This window comes from Aethalodelphis obliquidens, unplaced genomic scaffold (genome assembly GCF_003676395.1).
Source record: "Aethalodelphis obliquidens isolate GAN/ISIS:26980383/991018 unplaced genomic scaffold, ASM367639v1 scaffold12, whole genome shotgun sequence".
Taxonomy (NCBI): Eukaryota; Metazoa; Chordata; class Mammalia; order Artiodactyla; family Delphinidae; genus Aethalodelphis; species Aethalodelphis obliquidens.
This window is the reverse complement of record NW_020837956.1, coordinates 24,836,178-24,863,436: the sequence shown is the minus strand read 5'-3', so window position 1 is coordinate 24,863,436 and position 27,259 is coordinate 24,836,178. Positions and strand designations below refer to the sequence as shown.

At 37.6% G+C, this 27,259-nt stretch overlaps 1 protein-coding gene across 6 annotated transcripts in view; it reads left to right on the top strand.

The window, feature by feature from the left end:
* NCOA1 (nuclear receptor coactivator 1) overlaps positions 1-27,259 on the top strand; it is a 366,502-nt gene that overhangs the window by 142,963 nt on the left and 196,280 nt on the right. For 5 of the 6 annotated variants that reach the window (XM_027113708.1, XM_027113710.1, XM_027113709.1 and 2 more), the window contains one exon: positions 25,783-25,909. The gene's annotated coding sequence lies outside the window, so the exon portion shown is untranslated. Of the gene's footprint in view, positions 1-25,782; positions 25,919-27,259 lie in introns of those variants that run through there. The other variant, XM_027113706.1, reaches the window with a different exon arrangement.

Here is a 27,259-nt window from a genome sequence, read left to right as displayed (position 1 = left end):
CATCCTTTGTTTTAGCATATTACAGATTTTTAAAAATTGGTTTTAAATTTATCATTTTTATTTTTTTTAGTTCTCAGTGTAATTTAACATGAACTAAGAAATTACTACTCAGAAATAGAATTTTATTTAATAGTTCGCACTAAAGATTACAAAGTTCATTAGAGTTGCAACCAAAGATTTCCAGTTTTAGAATTAACAATAGCTTATATCTTTGGTGCCACATTTCTAAGTCTTCTAGTGGTCAGCAGAATTATCTGAAGAAGTTTTGGACAAAAGATATTTAATATGGCTTTGATTTATACAAAAAATCAATGTGCTCACCATTAAGAGCTAGAGAAGGATCATTGTTTTAACAATTACATTCACCTTGCCATTTATTTATGGTATGAAATTGTAGTGAGAATCTTTATTGTGACTAACACAGTGGAATTTCTAGTTGATCAGGATATTTATTTTGGGAAATAAAGACTCATCTGATGAGCAGAAAACCTGTTTCTTATACTTTACTTTTGCAATAATATGGCCCTTGGTCTGTGTTTCAGATTTTTGGCTTTTGTCCATTTTGTCTCTCTGATGGCTTGTTGATTCTTTTTTCCTACTGAGGCCCATTATTTATTTGTTTTAATTAATTAATTAATTTATTTATTTTTGGCTGCGTTGGGTGTTTGTTGCTGCTCGTGGGCTTTCTTTTAGTTGTGGCGAGCAGAGACTGCTCTTTGTTGCGGTGCGCGGGCTTCTCATTGTGGTGGCTTCTCTTGTTCCGGAGCACTGGCTGTAGGCACGCGGGCTTCAGTAGTTGTGGTGCATGGGCTCAGTAGTTGTGGCTTGCGGGGTCTAGAGCACAGGCTCAGTAGTTGTTGCTCACGGGCTTAGTTGCTCCGTGGCATGTGGGATCTTCCTGGACCAGGGCTTGAACCCGTGTCCCCGGCACTGGCAGGTGGATTCTTAACCACTGCGCCACCAGGGAAGCCCTGAGGCCCATTATTCTTAAGCTAGCTTTTGTTTTCACATAACTACTTCCCACTAGTTTATCATCTATATGCAGATTAAACATAACAACATGCAGTGGCATTCCAGTTACTCTGTCTCAAGATAAGTTACTTTGTACTTTGCTTTTACTTTGTTCAGTACTTCCTTTAAAATAGCAAAGTCCAGAGTCCACATGTGTTTAGACTTGGATATATAGGACCTTTGCAAATCTTTTCAGCGCTGGTAAGGAAAGGAGGGACTGAGAAATGTCTTGAGGTAGAAAAGTAAGGAAAAGAAAATATATTTATGAATATTTTAAATAGAGGATATCTTTTAAAAGGGGTTGATTGCTATGCAGCCAAAGTCCTGTAGGCATTTCTTATATATCAAATTTCTTTATACCCTCATCTCAGCAGTGTTCAAGCCTCATAATAAAAAATGATCTTACAGCTTCCTGAGTGTTATAGTGCAAGACTACTGAGAGTGGCCGTGATGGACTGCTCAGTTGAAAACTATCTTTGGTAACTTTTTGTTTCTAAAATAGGGGTGAAGGAGCAACCCACTATCAAAAACAAAACAAAACAAAACAAACTACTGACAAAAATCCCCTTTCCTTCCTTGTAAGCCCAGAAATATGCAGGTTTGGGAAATTTACCTTTGCTTTCAATGTTGAGATGACTTTTTATGTTTTTTGTTTGTTATGGTGTCTAATAAAATTATAGAATGTAGCCACAAAAAGAGCAAGTCTTGTATCTGTGTTTGTTACTTGGTCACCTAATAAAATCAATATATCTGAATCATTTTGCTGCACACCAGAAACTAACACAACACTGTAAATCAGCTATACTTCAGTTAAAAAAGAAAATCTACGGCCTGAATGAATCCTTTCCACCTTTCCTTCCCTAGCTTGAGCACTAGTAGCTGCCTGTAAGAGAAGTCTTATTCAAAGGCAAACCCTAGCCGAATGTTAATAGACTAAAATTTACGTGATAGTGCATGTTGGGAGAACTTTCATTTTCAAGCAGTATTGACCTGTTAAGATGGTATTACCCTAATCAAAGCCTTACATGATGTGAACAGTAATAGGATAAGCCAGTAAAATTGAATGAGCTTTGTAATGGGAATTATAAATTTATTTATTTATTTTTGGCTGCATTGGGTCTTTGTTGATGCGCGCGGGCTTTCTCTAGTTGCGGCAGTCGGGGGTTACTCTTCATTGTGATGCGCAGACTTCTCATTGCAGTGGCTTCTCTTGTTGCGGAGCATGGGCTCTAGGTGTACGGGCTTCAGTAGTTGTGGCACGTGGGCTCAGTAGTTGTGGCTCGCGGGCTCTAGATCGCAGGCTCAGTAGTTGTGGTGCACAGGCTTAGTTGCTCCATGGCATGTGGGATCTTCCCAGACCAGGGATTGATCCCATGTCCCCAGAATGGGAAGGCGGATTCTTAACCACTGTGCCACCAGGAAAGTCCTTGTAGTGGGAATTAGAAGACTTGGGTTCTAATCCATGTTCTGTTAGAAGTTATGAGCTTGAGCAGATCACTTTACCTCTTTCAGAAGCAATTCTTTAATCTGTAACATGAGGGCTTGGATGTGATGCTTTCTTAAAACCTTTTCTGATTGAAAATGATTGCATAATTATTATACCTTCCTCACTACCTCTAAATGTCTTTGTACCCTTTTCTCCTTTCTTTTTCTTGGAGGAAAAGTTAAATGACTTTCCAAGACCCATTCATTTGATCATGAAACTGCCCTTTCCTAATTCCTCCAGTTTTGTTGTTGTTCATTCATTTATCCATCAAACATTTATTAGGCATGTTAAGGGTTTCAGGTTCTTTTAGATTCTGGCAAGAGAAAGATCTAGAAGATATAGATGCTGTCCTTAAGAAGGTCACAATCTAGTAGGGGAAGAAGAACATTCAATACAGTATAATAAAAAAGGGATGTAATATGGCAGGGTGATGGCACAAAGAGGAAGGGAATCTTTTTTTGGCTAGTCAAATAAGGGTTTACAGAGAAGGGGACCCCTGGCCAGAGTTTTAGAATTAGAAAAAGAAAAAAACACTTTTTTCTCCTCAATAAAGTATTTATTCTTTCTTTTTAAATTTTATTGGAGTAGAGTTGATTTACAATGTTGTATTAGTTTCAAGTGTACAGCAAAGTGATTCAGTTATACATATACACATGTTCATTCTTCTTCAGATTCTTTTCTCATCTAGGTTATTACAGAATGCTGAGTAGAGTTCCCTGTGCTATGCAGTAGGTCCTTGTTGGTTATCTATCTTATATACAGTAGTGTGTATATGTTAATCCCAAGTTCCTGATTTATCCCTCCCTCCTCATTTCCCCTTTGGTAACCATAAGTTTGTTTTCTGTGTCTGTAAGTCTGTTTCTATTTTGTAAATAAGTTTCATTTTGTATCATTACTTCAAGTTTTCCTAACACCATTTATTGAAGAGACTGTCTTTTCTCCATTGTATATTCTTTTCTCCTTTGTTGTAGATTAATTGACTATATAAGCGTGGGTCTATTTCTGTGTTCTCTATTGTGTTCCATTGATCTATTTGTCTGTTTTTGTGTCACCACCATACTGTTTTGATTACTCTCGCTTTGTAGTGTAGATTGAAATCAGGAAGCATGATACTTCCAGCTTTGTTCTTCTTTCTCAAGATTTTATTGGCTATTAGTGGTCTTTTGTGGCTCCATACAAATTATAGAATTATCTGTTCTATGTCTATGAAAAATGCCCTGGGTGTCTTAATAGGGATTGAACTGAATCTGTAGATTGCGTTGGGTAGTATGGGCATTTTAACAATAGTAATTCTTCCAGTACATGAACACAGGATATCTTTCCATTTATTTGTGTCATTGTAAAAGTAGTAGATTCTTAATGTAAAAATATTAGGAATATAGATAAGCAAAAATCAGGAAAACAATCACTATTAATACCTTGATGTGCATCTCTTTTGAAGATGCGTTTTAAAGGATGCCTAGAAGACTAAAAAGAAGATGGGGGAGGGAGCATTAGAGACAAAAGGAATGATGAATGCAAAGGTATGAAGTTCTGTAAAAGCGTGTTTTGTATGACCAATCATAAATAGTTAGGTATAGCTGGACCACAAGGGGTATTGGATAGGGAAATGGGGAGATATAGGGAGTCATCAGTCATTTCATGGAGGACTTTGAATGTGATACTAAGGCATTTAGAGTCTATCTGTAGGAAGTCTGGAGCCAACAAAGCTTTTTAAGCTGGGAAAGGGACAGATTCATGATGTGATTTGCATTAAAAACAAAACGAAACTTATTCTGGCCAATTTCAAGAAATCAGACCGAATACTGATTACCTTTCTGCTTTCTTTCACCAAATCAATAGAAATAATAGAAAGATATATATGTAGCCACCTATAGAAATAAGAAGGAGAATTCTCTGTAAATCAGAAAGTGTGAAGAATTTTTGAAAATAGATAGGAGGTCCTATGGGTAATGCTCATATCCAGAGATAGGGGAAACTGGAAGCAGAACGGGTCCCAGAATAATCAGTAGGGTGATTCGCTAGCATTACTGTGCATGAGCAGTCAAGCAGCTCCAACCTCTGTACATTCTAACACCAATTTGGACCAAGCGAAAGGTCTGTTTCCATGTGAGAACTGCATGTAGCAACCTGGGTCTGTGAGATGAGGAAGCACCCAGGGTAATTGGTTATACTCACACTTAGAAGACCAGGCACTGAGGCCCCACACCTGGTGGCATGTTCTGCTCCTCCTCTACTCCTGTTGAAAGCAGTATGAAATGAGTATTGCTTTCTGAATGAGGTATACCAACAGAAGCCAGCAGAATGTAAGAGAATCACAAATAAAAAGAATCTCCAAATGTTTCAGGAAAGTTGACACCATGATACAGAATCAACAAACAGAAGAGCTTAATGTCAAGTAAAAAGTGACTAGAACGGAGTTCTAAAATTAGTGTAGCCAATAATTTTAGAGACATAGGGAATTTATTATATTCTTAACAAGTGGTTATAAAACAAGGGTAGGCATTTATTAGGAAGAGTCAATTAGATATCTGGGGAATGAAAAATACGGTTGTTGAAATGTAATAATCTTTTTGGTGCCGGTGAAGGATGGATTAGAACAGTGCATGGGGCTTCCCTGGTGGTGCAGTGGTTAAGAATCCTCCTGCCAGGGCAGGGGACATGGGTTCGAGCCCTGGTTGGGGAAGAAGATCCCACATGCCACGGAGCAACTAAGCCCATGCACCACAACTACTGAGCCTGCGCTCTAGAGCCTGCAAGAGACAACTGCTGAAGCCTGTGCACCCAGAGCCTGTACTCCACAACAAGAGAAGCCACTGCAATGAGAAGCCCGGGACCGCAACAAAGAGTAACTAGAGAAAGCCTGCATGCAGCAACGAAGACCCAACACAGCCAAAAATAAATAAATAAAGAAGTAAAAAAAAAAAAAAAAAAAAAAAAGAACAGTGCATGATTGGTAGCAGAGAGAACTGGCTCTTTCTGGTGATCCAGTGATATAATGAGATTTTTTTTTTAATTTATTTATTTTTGGCTGCGTGTGGACTTTCTCTAGTTGCAGTGAGCGTGGGCTACTCTTTGTTGTGGTGCATGGGCTTCTTATTGCGGTGGCTTCTCTTGTTGCAGAGCATGGGCTCTCGGCGCGTGGGCTTCAGTAGTTGTGGCTCGCGGGCTCTAGAGCACAGGCTCATTAGTTGTGGTGCATGGGCTTAGTTGCTTCCAGACATGTGGGATCTTCCCAGACCAGGGCTTGAACCCGTGTCCCCTGCATTGGCAGGTGGATTCTTAACCACTGTGCCACCAGGGAAGCCCTATAATGAGATCTTGAACTAAGATAGCAGCAGTAAGGATAGAGCTGAGGAAACAAATAACAAGAGATGTTTAAAATATAGAATTAATAAGGCGACTACTGGGTGTGGGAATGAAAGAGAAGCTGGAATCTAGAATATTTCTAGGTTTCTTGTTTGGTTGAGTGAAGAGGTAATATTGCCGGAAGCTGTGGTAGCAAATTCAAGAGTAAAAGCAGTTTTGGGGGTTGGTGATGGAGGATTCTACTCTCTCCCTTGGACCTGTTGAAATTGAGGTGCTTGTAAGACAATCAGGTGAAGTGTTGTCTGTTAGACTAACGGATATATGGATTTGGAACTTAAATGTTTTGGGCTTGAGCAAGATTTGGAAGTCATGTATAGGTGATAATGGTAGTAGATCTCATGCTCCTGGGTAAGATTTCTCAGGAAGAATACACAGAGTTTGAGACACAATGACCACTGCCATTTAAGAGGTATGTAGAAGTAGCGACAGCACAGGAAGGGAGGGAAGACTGGCTGGAAGAGTAAGAGGTGCACCAAAAGTAATGTCACGGAAACCAGAGAAGTAAGGGAGTGGTCAACAATGGCAGACTACCAAAGGGTTAATAAGGGCTAAGTAGTGATTTGGCAATTGAGATTTGACCCAAACAGGAGGCGCTTCAGTGGAGTGGTGGGGCTAAAACCAGACTGTAGTGGGTTAAGGAATAAATGGAAGGTAAGGTGGAAGAGGCCATGGACATAGATTTTGCAGACATAGGTTTGTAGAGGAGTAAGATCTGTGAGAACTGGAATATGGAGGTGGGATGCAGGATTGGAGAGGAGGTTGTTCTGCTTTAATGGAGAGTCCTGTTTTCTTCTCTAGCCTCCCTTCTTTAGTAGTTTCTTACCCCTTTCTTATAAACATTGTCAGGTGTTTTCTTTCATTCTCTTCTAACCTTTTACCTCATTCCATTTCACTCTTAAACTTTTCTCCCAACTCTACATTTCTATAGTACTTATTTTCTCTTTCCTTTGTCTGGAAGGATTCTTATGATGTCTTACATCCTTGTTCATCTATATATATGCTCTGTCTCCTTAGCTACTTGATACAAAAAGTCTTTCAGTGTCTTTTTGTGTCTTTAGGTTGACCACAGTGTCACACTGAAGATGCTCAGTTAAGAGTTCTTTGAAAGTCAGTTGCACAAATACCAGATGGAGACATCCCATTTTGGTGTAGTTTTAAAAAAAGTGTGCATTTTATGGGCAGAAGACCTAAATAGACGTTTCTCCAAAGAAGATATACAGATTGCCAACAAACACATGAAAGAATGCTCAGCGTCATTAGTCATTAGAGAAATGTAAATCAAAACTACAATGAGGTATCACCTCACACCAGTCAGAATGGCCATCATCAAAAATCTAGAAACAATAAATGCTGGAGAGGGTGTGGAGAAAAGGGAACACTCTTGCACTGCTGGTGGGAATGTGAATTGGTACAGCCACTATGGAGAACAGTATGGAGGTTCCTTAAAAAACTACAAATAGAACTACCATATGACCCAGCAATCCCACTACTGGGCATATACCGTGAGAAAACCATAATTCAAAAAGAGTCATGTACCAAAATGTTCATTGCAGCTCTATTTACAATAGCCAGGAGGTGGAAGCAACCTATGTATCCATCATTGGATGAATGGATAAAGAAGATGTGGCACATAGATACAATGGAATATTACTCAGCCATAAAAAGAAACGAAATTGAGTTATTTGTAGTGAGGTGGATGGACCTAGAGTCTGTCATACAGAGTGAAGTAAGTCGGAAAGAGAAAGACAAATACCATATGCTAACACATACATATGGAATCTAAGGGGAAAAAAAATGTCATGAAGAACCTAGGGGTAAGACGGGAATAAAGACACAGACCTATTAGAGCATGGGCTTGAGGATATGGGGAGGGGGAAGGGTAAGCTGTGACAAAGTGAGAGAGTGGCATGGACATATATACACTACCAAATGTAAAATAGATAGCTAGTAGGAAGCAACCGCATAGCACAGGGAGATCAGCTCGGTGCTTTGTGACCACCTAGAGGGGTGGGATAGGGAGGGTGGGAGGGAGGGAGATGCAAGAGGGAAGAGATATGGGAACATATGTATATGTATAACTGATTCACTTTGTTAGAAAGCAGAAACTAACACACCATTGTAAAGCAATTATACTCCAATAAAGATGTAAAAAAAAAACTGTGCATTTTAGATAGAAGTTTGATATGACTGATGGGAAAATTTGGGAAGCCTTCAAATGCATTAATTGAAGCATTATATTCTGACTACAGGAAGAATTAATTATTCTACCCTAGTGAAAATACATGTAACAACTGTTGTTTGACTTTAATTCTGAATGTCATGATTAAGAGGAACAATTGGCAATCCAAGAACTTGTTCAGGAGAGGGAGGAAAATGGTGGAGTCCAGAGTGCTGTTTGTCAAACCAGTATCTATTCTCCCTTTCATTCTTAGTAACATATCTACACTATTGTGGGAAGATCACTAAGTCCAACTATAAAACATTATCTCTCAATAGCTGTAAACAGAAAACTTGGGTAGCACTTCTAGGAAAGCTCTTTAAAGGAGATAGACTCATCTGGGAAGCCTCAGAAGGAGCTCTTGTCCCTTCCTTCTTCTGCCTAGGACAGAGATTAAATTTCTGGAGTTGCAGCGATCATCTTTTGACTATGGATGACTTTGAGCATAGATGCCATGGGGTAAGGCCGGCAGAGTGAAAAGATAGAATGAGTGGGGCTCCTTGGTGACGCTGCAGCTGCCAATCTATCCTGACCTACCTCCAGATCTCTTATGTGAGAGAAAAATAAACCTCTCTTTTCTATAAACCACATGTATTTGTTCATGAGCAACTGAACCTTATCTCAGCTGACACAGAGGGCCAACCCACTGACTAGATTAAAGCTATTACTGAGGCTACTCTTAGCAGGTGGAGAAGAGGTTATGGACTCAGCTGGTTTTGGGTTTCCAGGGTTGACATAGGGGGACATTTTTGGAAAAAGGTTTTAACACTGATCTAAAGAATTCTTGAGAGAGCCTTTCTCAGTTTCTGATTCTGGACATAATTTGAATTTTCATAGCAGATGGCTCTCTGAGAAATAGTTATGGCACTGCATGAGATGTAAAAAATTCAAATTCTTAGACTGAGATTTGATTGTTGTGAACAAAGGGAATTCTGAAAACAGGAAAAAGTTTATGGAAAACAAAATCATTAATATTGAACTAAAATAATTCATAATAGTGAAAAGTAGATTGAATACTCCGGAAAATCACATTAGTGAATTAGAAGACTCCTTCAAATGATGTACCAGAATTACGGAAAGATAGAGCTGGAGATAATAGGCACGGTAGATAGATCCGGGAGATCTGGTATACATAAATTGGGTGTTCTAGTAGGAAAGAACAGAGATGATGTATATGTGATCAAGAAATTCTCAAAGAAAATACTGAAAATGTTGCTAAACTGAAGACTTGTACTTTTTATAGAACTCACCAAATAGCAAACAAGATGAGTGATTATACTAGTCACATTTCTGATGTTCAAGAATAGGAGAAAATTCTCCAAGCTTTTGGGGAGGAAAATCAAATTATTTTCAAAGGGAAGATAATCAGGTTGGAATCTAGTCTTCTATTTCATGAAAAATACTAGATGAGAGGATTCCAGACCTTTTATGGAATTTATAGACTAATAAAATGCTAATAGAAAATCTGAGTGATTAACAAATTATCAAACTTTGTTTTTTTTTTAGCTAAACAAGGGTATAAAATATAAAATAAACAATTGAGTAGTTTTTGTTTTGAACAACACTGTCATCTTTTTTTTTTCTTTTCCATTATGGTTTATTATAGGATATTGAATATAGTTCCCTGTGCTATACAGTAGGGCCTTGTCGTTTATCCATTCTATATATAATAGTTTGCATCTGCTAATCTCGAACTCCCAGTCCTTTTCTCCCCAAAACCCCTCCCTCTTGGCAACCACAAGTTTGTTCTCTATATCTGTGAGTCTGTTTCTGTTTCATATATAAGTTCATTTGTGTCATATTTTAGATTTCACATATAAGTGATATCATATGGTATTTGTCTGACTTACTTCACTTAGTATGATAATCTCTGGGTCTGTCCATAATGGCATTCCTTCATTGTTTTTTGTGGCTGAGTAGTATTCCATTTTATGTATATACCACATCTTACTTATCCATTCATCTGTCGATGGACATTTAGGTTGTTTCCACGTCTTGGCTTGTAGATAGTGCTTCTATGAACATAGGGGGTGCATGTATCTTTTCTAATTATAGTGTTGTCCGGATATATGCCCAGGAGTGGGATTGTTGGATCATATGGCAACTCTATTTTTAGTGTTTTGAGGAACCTCCGTACTGTTTTCCCTAGTGGCTGCACCACTTTACATTCCCACCAACAACACGTCATCTTTTTTGATTGTACTGAGGACTAGTGAAAATTTAATCACCAAATAGTATTGATTCCTGTTTTAGAGTTTGGTAGCTACTACAGTATCTACAGTGTTGTGAGGGAAAAGGATTTATCCTCAGTTTTATACCTTACCACACTGTCATTTACATAAAAAGGCAAAAGAGAGATTTCAAGACAGACATGGTTTCAGAAATTACACTAGCTTTGTACTTTTTCTGAAAAAAAAAAATGTCCAAGGAGATACTCTGTAGAATAAGATAATTAGTAAACTTGATTTAACAGATTGATATTAAACTTTGTACATACAGAAGATACTTCATTTTGATTACCTGTAATATAGTCATTACATCTAAGGTACAGAAATAACAAAAATAGAAATTCAAAAGTATTTATTTTAAGCATTTACTGTGTTCCTACTATGTATTAGGCAGAGAGCTAGGCTGAGGGTGCAGTGAAAAACAAGGTAATGTGATTTTTTTGCCCTGATGGAGCCTACAGCCTGGCAACCAATACAAGAAATAACTGGGTAGTTACAATGCAGTGCAGTGGATGCTTCAGTGGATAGACTACATGATAGAATGTCAGAATAGAGCAGGAGCACTTAACCCAGATTTGGGGGAGAGGCAGAGGTGGCTTTCTGAAGAAGGAACATCTGAGATAAGACAGGAGAAAGAAATTGAGAAGATTTCAGATTAGTTGATTGCAGAGAATACAAAGTGAGTGAAAGGAACAGATGACACCAGAGAGGTAACTAGGGACAGTATCACACAAAATCTTGAAAATAATATCGAAGCAGTTGGGCTTTATTTTGAGAGAAGTGGGGAACTATTAAAAGATTTTAATCATGAAAAAGTGATATGATCTGGTTTGTTTTTTAGATAGATCACTCAGTTTATGGTGTGGAAAATATCGAATTAGAGCCAGTAAAATTGAAGGTAGTAAGATCGGTTAGAGAGTTGTCTTATTTATTCATTTGTTCTAACAATAAATATTTCTAGGTTAGAGGTGATGTTGGGCTGGCTATGGTAGGGTCATGGGATGGAGAGAAGTAGAAGGACTTGAGAAAGATTTAGGCTTTCATGGTAGGCTTTGGTGGTTGGATATTAGGAACATGTAGAAGGAAGAAGACAGACATGATCCCTAAATCTCTGGCTTGTGCAATAGGTAGTTGATGATGGTGCCATTTATTAGAGGAACCGTGGAGGAGAAGACTAAGGAGGGGTGATGAGTTCAGTTGGAGGTGCCTATGGGACACCTAAGTTGAGATCCGGTAGATAGTTAGATAAATGGGTTTGAAGTTTAGGAGAGACATCTGGGCTGGAGATACTGATTTGGAAAGTATCAGCATTTGGAAGGTAACTAAAATCATGGATATGAAAGATCACCCTGGTAGAAGGTACAGAGAAGAGATTTAGGTGAAAGATCTTATAACACACACATCTAAAATGAGGATTCTTCTAATAAGACTTTTAGAAGGAATGGCTAAAAAAGTAGGACAAAATTCAGGAGATACACCTAAAACTTACATAATGATTAAAAAAATTCAGGAGAGTGGGGCTAACAAATTTGAAACCATGGTACATGTATACTGGTATTAAATAAGTAAATGGACGGTGCATTGTGGGAGCCAGGTTTCTCACTTTTGGTGAGTGAGGTTACAGACAACCATGGCAAGGGGAAGGCTAGAACAAATCACATGGTACTAGATTAGAGTTAGAGAAATCAGGATGAATTCACGTTTAGGTTAATATAGATATGGATACAGAAACAATTATAGATATGTATGTATATATGGCCAAGTATACAGACATATATTTCCTAGCTCTACTAAAAGGGCCTAGAAGCAATGACACCCCAGTAGCATTATGCACACCTAGCACCAAGATCTTGATTTGATACCATTTTCCAATTTAAAAAAGTAAGCTTCTTGGAAAATAATTGATTCTAGGACTGGCACAGGGAATATGCAAGATGAACCTGGAACAGTTTGTAGAACTAGAAGGTAAGAAAATACTCAAAAGCCAAAAGGATGGGGCTTGGCAAAAGGATACAGGAGGCAACCTGAAAGAGCCATCAAATGATCAAAGCTGGATTAGTTTGAATAACAAAATAAATAACACAGTATTGGATTATAACCCTAAATGATTGAATAAGTAAGTGTCCCTCGCTTATTTATCCCATACAGAAGAGCTCCAGGTAATTTATGCAGACACTTCTCTCCCTCAAGGAGGTGGAACTTAACTCCCTAGGCTTTGAGTGTGTGCTGTTCTTAGTGACTGAAAGGGAATGGTTATTTATGCAGATGCTGTTTAAGGTTAAATAAGTTATAGACTAAGGCATTTTCATGGGTTATAGTATTAAAGAATATTTGTGATCTCAGTGGGAGCTGTTCTAGGGGAAAGGTAGATTTTTGGGCTATTAATGTGTATGACTCTAACCTTAACCTATCTTAGAGAGTATTCTGTATGTTCTTATTAGAAGATTTAATCACAAACTGACAGCTATTTAGTGTCTATCAAAAGCTCACTTAAAGTATCAGATATGAGAAGATAGTTTAATGAATATTTTAATTATGTATTCATCTAATTTCTTGTATTAGGTCTTCAGAGAACAAAAGTATCAAGATCATGTCACCTCAGTCTCCCCCAACATGAAAATGCCTGTACTGATTCTGCTTTAATGATATGCCGTCTGTCTATAAATAGATCTATAAGCAACATCATTTGAATGATGTGCATTTTCTAAAATTATGTTTGAAACTATAGTCCACTAGGTTCATTGTTCTTTTTTCAAGTACATACAGTTCAGATACAAAATTTACATGTTTTCTTCTTATCAGAGATGAAAACTTACAACTCTGGAAACATGGACCCAAATTTGACACTCATTGTTTATAATTTGCTGATATTATGAATTTGATAGTGTCTGTTTCAGTTGCCTATTGTCATTTAACAAATCACTCCCAAACTTAGTGGCTTAAAACAGCATTGATTTATTATTTTTACAGTTCTGTGGGTCAGGAATTTGGTCAGGGCTTGGCTAGGGGATTCTTCTGCTCTGTGTGGCATCAGCTGGGTGCATTCACTCAGCTGGTAGCTGGGCTGGAAGGAGGCTTCACTCACATGTCTGGCACTTTGGCGTGCCTCCAGGTGGCCTCTCACCAGCATGATAATTTCAGGGTATTCAGATTTCTTACATGGTCTCGCTTCCAAGAGGGAGAAAGGGGAAACTGTCAGTCCTCCTGGTCTGTGGAACTTCAGAATGTCACTTTTGGTCACTGTTGGTCAAAGCAAGTCACAAGGCCAGCCAAGACTCAAGGAACTGGGGTACAAACATCATATTCTCATGGGTGGAGTGACGTGTACAGAGAGAGGGAAGGACTTGATGGCAGCCATCTTTGGAGGCTATTATGTGGCCATACCAACTACCTACCACAGTATCTTTTTTTTTTTTTTTTGTGGTATGCAAGCTTCTCACTGCTGTGGCCTCTCCCATTGCGGAGCACAGGCTCCGGACGCACAGGCCCAGCGGCCATGGCTCACGGGGCCCAGCAGCTCCGCAGCATGTGGGATCTTCCCGGACCGGGGCACGAACCCATGTTCCCTGCATCGGCAGGCGGACTCTCAACCACTGCGCCACCAGGGAAGCCCCTACCACAGTATCTTAATTTTTTATTTTATTTACAAAGTTTTATTGTGATTAATCCTCTTTACCTTGCGTCTTAACTTGTAACCAATTCAAGTCCTCTTGGAAATTAGATTATACATATTAAATAAAAATTATTACCTTAATTTAGTAGAAAAAATTGGGGGTAATGAGGGACCATGCTAAGTCTCACTCTTGTCATTGTCACTCACTCTAAATTTATCTTGGCTTAACAAGTATCTTGGATTACTTAGAGCTGAAAATCTTAGTTTCTCTGATCTGGAAGGCTTACTGACACATGTTCATATATATTTTTTAAGCCCTGATAAACTTTGTGGAGCACAGTTCTAGCGAAGGGTACCATAATTTAAAATTCAGATACTGTTTGACTCAGAAAGTAATTCCACTTCATGAGTACACAGATATTCTTTAGAGCATTGTCAGTAATGGAAAAATACTGGAAACAACATATGAGTCTGTCAATGAGGAACTGGTTTAACAAATCATGATGCATTCATATGATAGAATATCATGAAATTGTTAAAAAAAAAAAAGAGCAGGAGGGAATTCTATAAGGAATGATATGAAGTAAGTTCTAAAACACATTAAGTTAAAAAAAATCATGATGAGAAGCTGTATAGTATGCCATCACTTTCATTAAAAATACATATAGGGGCTTCCCTGGTGGCGCAGTGGTTGAGAGTCCGCCTGCTGATGCAGGGGACACGGGTTCGTGCCCCGGTCTGGGAGGATTCCACCTGCCACGGAGCGGCTGGGCCCGTGAGCCATGGCCGCTGAGCCTGCGCGTCCGGAGCCTGTGCTCCGCAGCGGGAGAGGCCACAACAGTGAGAGGCCCGCGTACCGCAAAAAAAACAAAAAACAAAAACCAAACATATAAATGCTTTTTAATGTATAGAATACGAATGAATACACAGGAATCAAGGGAAGGGAGCTGGATGACTAGGGGGGACTTTCTATTCACCATAGCCTGTTAGTACAATTTACTTTTTATACCAGGTACATGTATTAACTACTCTAAAACTTAGCTTAAAAAATGCTCTGACAGTTTTATTTTATTTGTTGGTTATCTTCTTGTGTAAGGCAGAATGTTGGGTGTTCCATTCAGACAGGAGCCTAAAGGCCAGTAGGAAAGATTAAAGACATGTACCATATCAGCAGGCTGCTTGTTAGAGTTGTCATTTTTGCATTGTCCAAATACTTTGCCCATTGTTTTTAGTGGACTGTTTATTTTCTTATTATTGTACTGAAGATTTCTTTTATATTCCGGAAACAAGTTATCAGATATTTGTCTTGCAGATATTTTCTCCAAGTTTGTGGCTTGTCTTTACATTTTCATAACACTGTCTGTGGAAGAACAGAAGTTTGAAATTCTAAGTGCAATATCTCAATTTTTTCTTTTATGGTCCATGCTTTTTGTGTCATATCTAAAAACTGCCTAACTCAGGTGTTGGCAAACTACAGCTGATTCAGCCCACTGCTTGTTTTTGTAAAATAAAGTTTTATTGGAACATAGCTATGCCTGTTTGTTTCCATGTTCTCTATAGCTGCTTTCATGTTACAGGACAGAGTTAAGTCTTTGCAGCAGAGATGATATAGCCCATAAAGCCTAAAATATTTACTGTCTGACCATTTACAGAAAAAGTTTGCCAACCTCTGGGCTAACCTAGCATCCCCAAAATTTTCTCCTGTGTTTTCCTTTAGAAATTTTATAGTTTTGTATTTTAAAATATTTAAGTCTATTAATTTTTTAAAAAATATTTATTTATTTGTTTATCTTGGCTGCGCCGGGTCTTAGCTGTGGCATGTGGGATCTTTTAGTTGCAGCATGCAGGATCTTTAGTTGTGGCATGCGGACTCTTAGTTGAGGCATGCATGTGGGATCTAGTTTCCCGACCAGGGATCAAACCGGGCCTACTGCATTGGGAGCTCGAAGTCTTACCCACTGGCCCACCAGGGAAGTCTCTAGGTCTATTAATTTTTATATAAGATGTGAGATGTGCGTTGAGGTTCTTTTTTTTTCCCTGTATGGATTGTCATTTGTTATAGCCCTAGTTGTTATAAAGACAGTTTTTTCCATTGAATTACCATGGTACTTTTGTTGAAAATCAAATCAATTGACCATAACAGATATATTTCTGGACTGTCTCTTCTGTTCCATTGATCTGTATGTTTATCCTTATATCAGAATTATAATGTCTTGATGACTATAGCTCTATAGAAAGTATTGAGGGACTTCCGTAGCAGTCCAGTGGTTAAGACTCTGTGCTCCCACTGCAGGGGGCCTGGATTCAATGCCTAGTTGGGGAACAAAGATCTCGCATAAAGCATGGCACGCCCAAAAACAGAAAAAAAATTGCAGGTCAAGAATAAAAAGATCTTCATTAAAAAAAAAAAAAAAGGAAAGTATTGAAATCAGGTAGTATAAAATTTCCAGCGTTCTTTTTTTTAGAATTATTTTTAGCATCCTAGGTTCTGTGCATTTCCATATAAATTTTAGAATCAACTAACCAGTTTTTATTTAAAAAATCCTCGTAGGATTTTTTTCTTTTTATTTATTTATTTTTGGCTGCGTTGTATCTTTGTTGCTGCATGGGCTTTCTCTAGTTGTGGCTTTTTTGTGGTGCACAGGCTTCTCATTGCGGTGGTTTCTCTTGTTACGGAGCACGGGCTCTAGGTGCAGGGGCTTCAGTAGCTGTGGCTCGCTGGCTCTAGAGCACAGGCTCAGTAGTTGTGGTGCACGGGCTTAGTTGTTCCGCAGCATGTGGGGTCTTCCCAGACCAGGGCTCGAACCTGTGTCCCCTGCATTGGCAGGCGGATTCTCATCCACTGGGCCACCAGGGAAGTCCCGTCTGGTGGGATTTTAATTGTGATTTATGTTAAATCTATACACTAATTTGAGGAGAATTGATATATTAACATTGATTAATCTGATCTTTGAAAACAGTATACTTCCATTTATTGAGGTCTTTGATTTCTCACTTGGTGTTTTGTATTTTTGAGCACAGAATTTTCCATTTATTTTGCTATATTTATCCTGTATCTTTCTTTTTTGATGCTAATGTAATTGCTACTGTTTTGTTAATTTATTTCTAATTATTAATTGCTGCCATATAGAAATACAATTAAATTTTGTATGTTGACTTTGTATCCTTCAATTTTGCCAAATTCAAAGCAAATTTAGTTTCAGTAGTAGATTCTTTGGGATTTTCTATATAGACAGTCCTGTCACTTGTGGACAAAAGACAGTTTTGTTTCCTTTTTTTTTTCATCTCTAGGCTTTTATTTCATTTTCTTGCATTATTGTACTGACAGTACAGTGCATTGTTGAATAGGAGCGGTGAGAGCAGATGTTCTTGCCTTGTTCCTGATTTTAGAGGGAAAGCATTTAGTCTTTCATGATTATGTATGATATTAGCTTTAGATTTGTTGTATATTCATGTCTTAGGCTGAGGACGTTCCCTTCTGTTCCTAGTTTTCTGAATTTTGAATCGTGAATGGTTGTGGGTTTTTCCAGAATTTTTTTTGCATCTGTGAAGATGATCGCTTATATTTTAGTCTATTGATATGTTGAATTATATTGATGGATTTCTTTTTTCATAATGAACTAATATTGCATTCCTGGGATAAATGCTATTTGGTCATGATATATATTCCTTTTTGTATATTGCTAGATTCATTTTTCTAATATTTGGTTAAGATATTTTGTGTCTATGTTCATGAAAGGATATTGGTCTGTAATTTATTTTCCTTACAGTTTTTTTTTTGTCTGACTTTTATATCAGAGTTATGCTGTCCTCATAAGATGAATTGTGAAGTGTTTTCTCTACATTTATTTCTGGAAAATTTATATATTATTGTTATGATTTCTTCCTTAGATGTTGGTAGAATTTACCAAGGAAGCCATTTGTCATGGAACTTTCTTCATGGGAAGATTTTAAATGATGAATTAAATTTTCTTAATATATTAAGAGCTATTGTTATTTAATTTCTTGAGTGAACTTGGTAGTTTGTATTCAAACTTCCAAGGACTTGGTACATTTTATCAAAGTTGTAGAATTTATTGCCATAAAGTAGCTCATAATATTCTCGTATTATCCTTTTAATATCTGTAAAATTTCTAGTGCTGTCCTCTTTTCATTCTTGGTATAGTTAATTTGTGACCTCTCTCTCTCTCTCTCTCTCTCTCTCTCTCTCTCTGGCCAGAAGTTTATTCAGCGCTATTGAAATTCTCAAAGAACTGCATTTCAGTTTCATAAATTTTCTCTATTGCTTTTTTTAGTTTCATTTCTTCCTTCTAATTCCTTTGTGTTTAATTTGCTCTTCTTTTTCTACTTAAGGTGGAGGCTTAGATTATTGATGCAAGACTTTTGTTTTCTAATATAAACAGTTTATGTTTTATGCTGTAAGTTTTTCTAAAAACTGCTTTAGTGGTATCCCACAAATTTTGATATGTTCCACTTTACTTTTAATTCAATTAAAAGTGTTTTTTAATTTCTCTTTTTAATCTTTGGGTTATTTAGAATTGTGTTGTTTAATTTCCAACCTTTGATAATTCTTAATCTATCTTTCAGTTATTGATTCTAACTTAATTCTGTTTTGGTCAGAGAAAATGCATTATTTAACTTAAATTCTTTTAAATATTTTGAGCTTTGTTTTATGGCCCAGAATATGGTCTTTCTTGGTGAGTGTTCCATGTACCCTTGAAAATAATGCATTTTCTGTTCTTGTTGTGTAAAATGGTCTATAAATATCCAATTAGGTCAAGTCAGTTGATAGTATTTTCAGGTTTTCTATAGCTTAGTGATTTTCTGTTTTCTTGTTCTGTTGATTAATAACAGAGGAGTATTAATGTCTACAACTGTAATTGTGGATTTGTCTAATCTCCTTACAGCTTTGTCATGAATTGATCCTTTATCGTTAAGTAGTATCCCTCTTTATCACTGGTGATATTCCTTATTCTGAGGTCTGCTCTTTCAGATATTAATACAGCCATGCTGTCTTGCCTTTCCCTCCTTTTACTTTTAACCTGTGTCTTTGTATATAAAGTAAGTGTCTTGTGGATAGCATACGATTGGATTTTGTTTGTAAAATTTGATCTGATAATCTCTACCTTTTAATTGGGTGTTTAGATAATTTCTATTTAATATAATCATTGAAAGTTTGGATTTAAACCTACTATCTTGCTAGTTGTTTTCTATTTTTGAATCTTTTTTGTTTATTTTTTCTGCCTTCTATTGAATTAATCATTTTTCATAATTTCATTTTATCTAACTCTTGGCTTATTCTGTATATTTATACATACACACATATTTTTGCGGTTGCTCTAGGTCATGGTTTCTTAACCTTGGCACTGTTTGTATTTTTGGTTGGATAATTCTTTGTTGTTGGGTCATGGAGGGGATACCTGTGTCCATTGCAGGATTTTTAGCATCCCTGGTCTCTATCTACTAGATGACAGTAGCACCCTTTCCCCACCCCCAGCCGTGACGACCAAAAAAGTTTCTAGACTTTGCTACATGTCCCTGAGGGGGCAAAATTGCTCCTGGTTGAGAACCCCTACTCTACGGTTTATTTTATTTATTTTATTTTTGTTTTTTGGCTGCGTTGGGTCTTCTTTTCCGCACACGGGCTTATCTCTCTCTGGTTGTGGTGAGCGGGGGCTACTCTTCATTGTGGTGTGCAGGTTTCTCATTGTGGTGGCTTCTCTTGTTGGGAGCATGGACTCTAGGCACGCGGGCTTCAGTAGTTGTGTCACACGGGCTCAGTAGTCATGGCTCGCAGGCTCTAGAGTGCAGGCTCAGTAGTTGTGGCACACGGGCTTAGTTGTTCCGCGGCATGTGGGATCTTCCCGGACCAGAGCTCAAACCTGTGTCTCCTGCATTGGCAGGCGGATTCTTAACCACTGCGCCACCAGGGAAGCCCCTACTCTATGGTTTAAAAGATATATCTTTAACTTATAATAGTTTTTTTCACATTTTTTAAAATCACATTTTTTCTTTAAATAATATTATACTACTTCATGTGTCATGTAATACCTTATATACAGCATAGTTCAACAACTATCTTCCATCTTTATACTATGTTGTCATAAATTTTATTTCTATGTATGTTATTAACACATTATCATTTTTTGCTTTAGTTCGTGTTTAACCTTCTAAAATCAATAAAATATGAAAAAATAGTCTTTTATTTTTACCTTCTCTTTCTAATGCTCTTCATTTCTTTTTTGTAGATCCAAATTTTCACCTGGGAATTTTCACTGCTGCCTAAAGAACTTCTTTTAACATTTCTGGTGTCTGCAGGCAGTGAATTCTCTCATTTTATTTGTCAAAAAATTCCTTCTTTCTTCCTTCAGTTTTCAAAACTATTTTTGCTGGTTATAGAATTCTATGTTCAGCTCTTTTTTCTTTCAGTGCCTGAAAGGTATTATATTCAATATTGTCTTTGGCTTGTATAATTTTCTGAAGGTAAGGAAATTTTAATCTTTGTTATTTGTATCTAGTCTTTCTTTTTCTCTGTCTTAGAGATTTTTATCTTTGTTTTTCTACAGTTTGAGTATGATATACCCGTGTATGTTTGTTTGTGTGTGCGTGTTTTGGTATTTATCATGATTGGGGTTCTCTGGGATTTTTTGCTCTCTAGTTTGTTGTCTTAGATTCATTTGGGAAAATTCTTGGCCATTATCTTTTTATGTATTTCTTGTATCTTATTATTTTTGTTTTCTTCTCCTGGGGCTCCAATTAAATGGTTGTTATACATTTTGATATAGTTCCACAGCTCTTGGATGCCCTGAACTGTATTTTTCCTTCATTTTTTTAAAACTGTGGTTTCATTTTGTATTATTTCTATTGTCCTGTCTTTAAGTCCACTGAGTCTTTCCTAATCTGTGTCCAGGCTGCTGTTGAGGCTGCCAAAGAAATTTTTCTTCTCTAATGTAAACAAAATTTCTTTTGTTGTTTCTAGCTTTTCTATCTTACTTGTTTAAAGTTTCCATGTCACTGCTGAAAATTTCCATCTTTTTATGCATGTTATCCATCTTGTCTACTAGATCATCTAACAGTTATTTTAGAATGTTTGATAATTTCAGTTAATGAATCAGTCCTGATTCTGTTGATTACTTTATCTCTTGACAAAGGGTTATTTCTTCTTGCTTTTGTGGATGCTTCATAGTTTGTGATTTAATGCTCATCATCATGTACAGAAGAATAGGAGAGACTGAAGTGATCCTCTTCTCTCAGGCTGTGTTTGTCAGAGGTTGAGTCGATCTAATCTTGAAGTGAGGTGGGTTTGGATTTTGTGGCCATCATTACCTTCAGTGTACCACAGGCTTCACATTTCTCCATTTGGCTGCTGTTGCCTTGTGTTTAGAGTGTGGCATTCTTCTGTGATCCTGTATCACCCTCATCTTTCAACAGTCTTTGCACATCTGTTTGCAGAGGGATTTCATGTTACTGTTTTTCTCCCAGTGATAGATTATTGTTGCTTGTTACCCAGTGCTATGCTTGTGGGACAGGGCAAAGTTCTGTTTTGTTCTGGTGCAGACTCAATCCTGGTCAGGCCCTACATTCCTGGGTATCAGTGGTAGGACTTCCTTAGCTTTCCTGCTTTCTCTTCCCTGTGGTGGTCAAACACTCATACATTTGTGGTTGGTCTTGGGCAGAAATATCCTTTCCCTCCCTTGTAGTAGTACATCTCTGTTGGTATTGGTGCAGGATCCTTTGCCCAAGACTTTTTCCTCTCCCCCTTCCCTACAGTGGCAGAGGGGGTTTTTTTGCCTCTACTTTCTCATAGCATCAATGTGTCTTTCTTTGCCTGTGTCTGGGAGCTTAGGAGTGTTTTCTCCCCATCTGGGAGAGGCATTTTGCTTCTGTTCTCCTCTGAAGCAGTGGACTTTTGCCTGGACCCTGGGGTGAGAGGGTTTTCTGTCCTTCCCCCAGTGGCTCTAGGCTTTTGCTCTGTGTTGGGGACGGGTTGGGGAAGCAGGCAGAGCTTCAGGCCTGTACTCATCACCTTGTACACACTTGCTTCAGTGATGAAGGGCTTTCTCTGGTTTCCTGTCCTACCTCTAACCTTTCTTGTGAGAATCTGGTTGAGGCATGTAGAAGAACTTGCAACTGAGTGTAAACTCTCCTTGTGTCTGGGGTTCTCAACCATTCCTAACTGACATAGTAGTTCATACTTGGTCTTAAAGAATTTGTTAAAACCTTAACTGATTTTTTTTCTTACATACGTGTATGGAGGCCACTTCTTCTGATGACCTGCCAAAGGTAAAACAGTTTGTGTGTACAGCCTCTCCCTGGAGGAATTTGTCCCTCTTTGGTATTTAAATTACTTGGTTGCCTTCTGACTTCAATTCTTTACTAGATTCAAGAGAAGTTTTGATTTTATAAATCTGGCTTTTTCTCACTAGGGTGGGAAAACATTCTTTTGTGGCTTTCTGCATTCTAGGTGGAAGTGGAACTACTTAGAGTTCTTGACAGGGTTTGCTATTTCAAACTGCTGCTTATTCGGATCCCTCTTGAATGTTTTCTCTTGCCTTCATTTGCCTCTTGAGCACTTTGTCATTTAGGATTGAACCCAAGGGACTACTTCCTCCATGAAGCTTTTCCTGATCCCACTAAGTAGAATAGAACATTTCTTGAATTGTACAACTGCTTTGCTTCTTGTACAGCTGTGTTTCATTTTTGCAGACCCGTTGAAACCTTCATTAAGGTTGAGCAGCTTTCAGAATTCGAGACCTCTCAACCTGAGAACTGTCCTTCTACCTTCAAAGTTTATGGCTGTTATGGTTGATAGATTTTAGGTAGGATCATAAAGTAAACTTGAGATAAAGAAATATACAAGAGAACTTACATTTATTAATATAATAAAAATTTGTGAAATCATACCACATAGTTTCCTGTGTACAGTTATTGCTCTTGAACTAAATTATTTTCAGAAATAAGACTTAAATTTGTAGAATCTAATTTCTTAGAACTGTGGGCTTGGTTACACAAGCTAGTATATATTCACACAATGAAATATCATGGAGTTTTAAAAAACAGTGATAAAACATATCCTAACATGGTAAATCTGCAGGATATAATGAGTGAAAAAAAATAAGGTGCAAAACTGAATATTTTGTGTAAGAAGGCAGGAAGAATAAGATTATATTTGCAGTTAAGTGTATTTGCATAAAGAATTACTAGAAGGATATACATACAAGAAACTAATAAAAGTGGTGACCTGTAGTAAGCAAGGACAATGTGAGCTGCAAGTGGATGATATACAAATGAGACTTCTCAAACATGTTATGTTCCTTTTTACATCATTTTGATTTTTGATTCATGTGAATGTACTATATATTAAGAAAAGTTAAAGTTAATAAACATTATGTGAATCTTAAAAGATAACAGGAAGATTTGAAAAATACTTTAGAGCTGATAAAATATGTTGGCCTATGAAATAAAAATTGTGTGTGAGATACCTTTATTTTACATAAATCAGATTTTACAGATGAAAAGGTAAATACAAAGCATGGAGAATTGCAAAGATCAAGGTTTTATGAATCTGGCTCTAGATGAATAAGTATATAGAAAGGCTGGTTTTCTAGCATGATTAGAAAGGTTTGGGGTCTAGACCCAATGTGGGTGATCCCTCAAAGCAGAAAGGAGCATTGTGTTTAGGCAGCAACTATAACAGAAACACAGAGTGCTGAGAGTGGACTGGGGAACAATTTCTTACTCATGAAACTACTGGGCATATCCTTGGAAACTGATAAAATGTATCTAACTATTGTCAGGAAGAACAGGAGATGAGAATACCAAAGAATATTCTTATTACAAGTTAAAACATATAAAGAAACAATAATTACATTACGTAAATAGGTTATAGCCCAGAACTCAACCTTGTTGTAGACAAATGAAATGTATAAGAAGAAATTTATAAATCAAGGGGTGGTTTACTTAATTACTTAATGTTGTTAGGAAAACTGGCAATTTGGAATACAGGTCAGTTCAGAGTTAAATCTCTTTCCATACATCATTTGGAATGAAGTATTCAAATAATTTAGCCCACAGAAAAGTGAAAATCAGAGTATTTATCTGTTATCAAGAAATTCCTAAGCAAAGAAATAATAAAAGAAGTGAAAAATGCACTGATGGATAAATCTGGCCACGTGAAAAGAAAAACTTTTGTATTGAAAGCCAGCGATAGACTGAGAAAATGTTAAAAGTAGATGAAAGACATAGTATTTTTACAATATAAGTGGTTAAGGAAAACATAAAACTCCTTTCCCATTCTACCCCAGGTGGGGCTGGAAGAGGGAGAGTTGCACACTTGGGAACAAAGGCAGTGTGCGTTACGGGAGAAGGATCTGATTAATGACATAGATAGCGTTCAGTGTCTAACTAAATTTGAAGACCTTAATATTATAGCAGGATCAGTCCACGTGGTTGTGTGTTTTTTCTCTAGCAGGTGATTGAATTGACCCAGGATTAGGAATTTGAGAGTGGAGAAGTGGAAGAAAGAAAATAACGTACTTGGTGGACTGATAGCTTGGGTGACAACCAAGATTTTGAGATTGGTGATAACACAGAACTGGAAAGATGAGTGTAGGTAGAGTGCATCTAAGGGATTGAGACTGGACCCCGGTTAGAAAAGATAGAGTGGAATATTGAACGACAAAGTCAAGAAGAGGGTAGGACAGCCAGATGGCATGACCATGAGGGAAAGGGTGGGACTGCTTGTGAGGTAGGGTCTGGAAATGTTACTGTGGACAAGGTTGATTCCTATGGCCTTAGTCTTCACTCTAGAGGGTTCTTTTCAAGAGCCAGATTTAGCCCAGTGGTTGAAAGTAGTGTTCAGTGATAAGGTTGAGGATGTAGAGGTCTTTTGTTTTACTATGTAAAAGGGGTTTCCAGAGGTCCCTGTGGAAAAGGTTGGAAGGAAGGGCGGCAGTTGGGGAACACATGCAGTGACTGAGACAGCAAAGAGAACACTGTGGGCATGAAGACAAGAGAAAAGGTAGTCACAATGGTTTATGTTTTGAATAAAGCCCAAGGGTGACAGGGATGGGAGCCACAGGTAGAAGTAACTAGCAAGATTCCTGAATTGACCTGTGGTGTAATGATCGTCTCTGGAGCCTGATCCACTGTGTCTTTGTAATCTAAAGGGAATATTAGTGGAAAACTTAACTCTGGGTGGTATAACCTAAAGCAGTTAGGCTTTAAATAACGAAAGCCAGTGGGGCTCACATTTCTTAAGCATTCTCTGATGTCTGCACAGTCCCACTGTTTGGAGTTAGCTTTGAGGTAGAATGGGAAGATACAGTACTACCATTAATTTAGGAAAGTCCACAATTTGTCACGTCCTACTGCCAAGGACCCAGGAATGAATGATAGCCATCATATTGGGTGCTTCTTTATCACAGAGGTATCTTCTGCTGGAAATCCTGTTTCCTCCTGCTGTTCCATTTTACCTGAAACTGGGTACTGAGGCCACTGCTGCTGGGGTGACTTCAGCAACTCTGATGAGTGAGTCAGTAGCTTAGGTCTCTTGCCTCTTGAATTACCAATGCAAAGCCCAATTTACTGCATACCTCCTTTGGGGATCAGAACCTTTTTAAAGCTAGTAACTAATTACTGCTTATCAACTTTATATTTGTTTACTTACTTAACCTTTATTCTTTAATTTCAGTTTTTAAAATCTGTGGTAGGGACAAGAATGGGAATTAGAATTTCTTGAACAACGAAAGCATCTGTTATAAGAATCTTTGTATGCTTATAGGGAAACAATGATGTGTCACAGTATCTAAAATCTAATGTTTTCAGTAGAACAAATGTCTCTTTTCTCCTACTTTAGATCTAATGAGATGTAACTGGAACCGACTCTGATGATAAAAATCAAGGACCATCAGGCAAGATCAGGCAGTAAGAATTTTTGCTTCCAAATGAAGACACCGACATTTAGAACTTCTACTTATTCTAAGGTATTCGAGGTACAGTTTTACTTTAATTTGACTCCTTGGCAGTCATTTTATAATGCTGATTTCTATCTATATAGATTTCATAAGTTTAAAAGTTTTTATGTTAGAATGGTTAGCTTTTGGGGAAGAGGCCACCCCCCGCCCCCGACACACACGTTCCTCCAAATCTGAGAAGAGATTCAGATTTTAAAGGGAGGTCATCCTTATAATTAGGAAAGCATGTCAATTATAAGAAATAGAATGGACTTCCCTGGTGGTACAGTGGTTAAGAATCCACCTGCCAGTGCAGGGGACATGGGTTCGAGCCCTGGTCCAGGAAGATCCCACATGCCGCAGAGCAACTAAGCCCGTGAGCCACAACTACTGAGCCTGCATTTTAGAGCCCACCAGCCACAGCTATGAGCCCGCGTGCCACAGCTACTGAAGCCCACGTGCCTAGAGCCCATGCTCCGCAACAAGAGAAGCCACTGCAATGAGAAGCCCGCGCGCCACAACTAGAGAAAGCTGTGCACAGCAAGAACCAAAGCAGCCAAAACTAAATAAAGTAAATAAATTTATTAAAAAAAAAGAAGAAACACAAATGTAAGAAAATATATCAAAATGTTCATTAAAAATAAAGAAATACACTGAGTGCAGATTAACAGTATAGAAGAACTGGAATAAATAAATGTCAATTTAATAATTATTTTATTTATGTCATGACCCTCTGAGATGAGCAATTGAATTCAGCACTCTAACCAACTGTGCTTACATGATACAAGAGATCTTAGTGATTGTCCTTTAGTTTGATCTGGAAACCTCTCTTTCCTGTTTTCCTAAACTTACTGTTAAGAGTTTTCTATTCACCAAGAAATGTCACTTATACTCCCTGTAGACTGTTTCTATACGACCTTGGGGATCTGACGGGTTAGTTTCACTTAGATCAGAAAAACCAGACGTGTAATTAAAGAGTCAAATGATACTTCCAAATCATTGGGTGGCTGTCCACTTTAAAGACTACATAAGACAATTGAAAACAATCAAAGGAAACATAGTATCAACAGAAAACATAGTGGTCTCTATTTTTCTAAAATACATATAAATTTCAAAGAGGGTACAGTTAGTTTGTTGTTTATTTAAAAACAAAATAATTTCGTGTTAATTGTATTTTTCCAAATAGGCAGAAAGTATGGAAAGATAATTATTTTTAGGGACAGTCAGAGTTGGTTGGTTCTCTGTATACATTATAGAGGTTTGTAAATTAATTTTGCTAGATTATAGAGAAGATGAAAATCTGAGAAAAATGTATCACTTATTACTTGGATTTTAAATTTCATTTTATTCTGTTTCGGAAGAAGAATATGTAAAACAGTA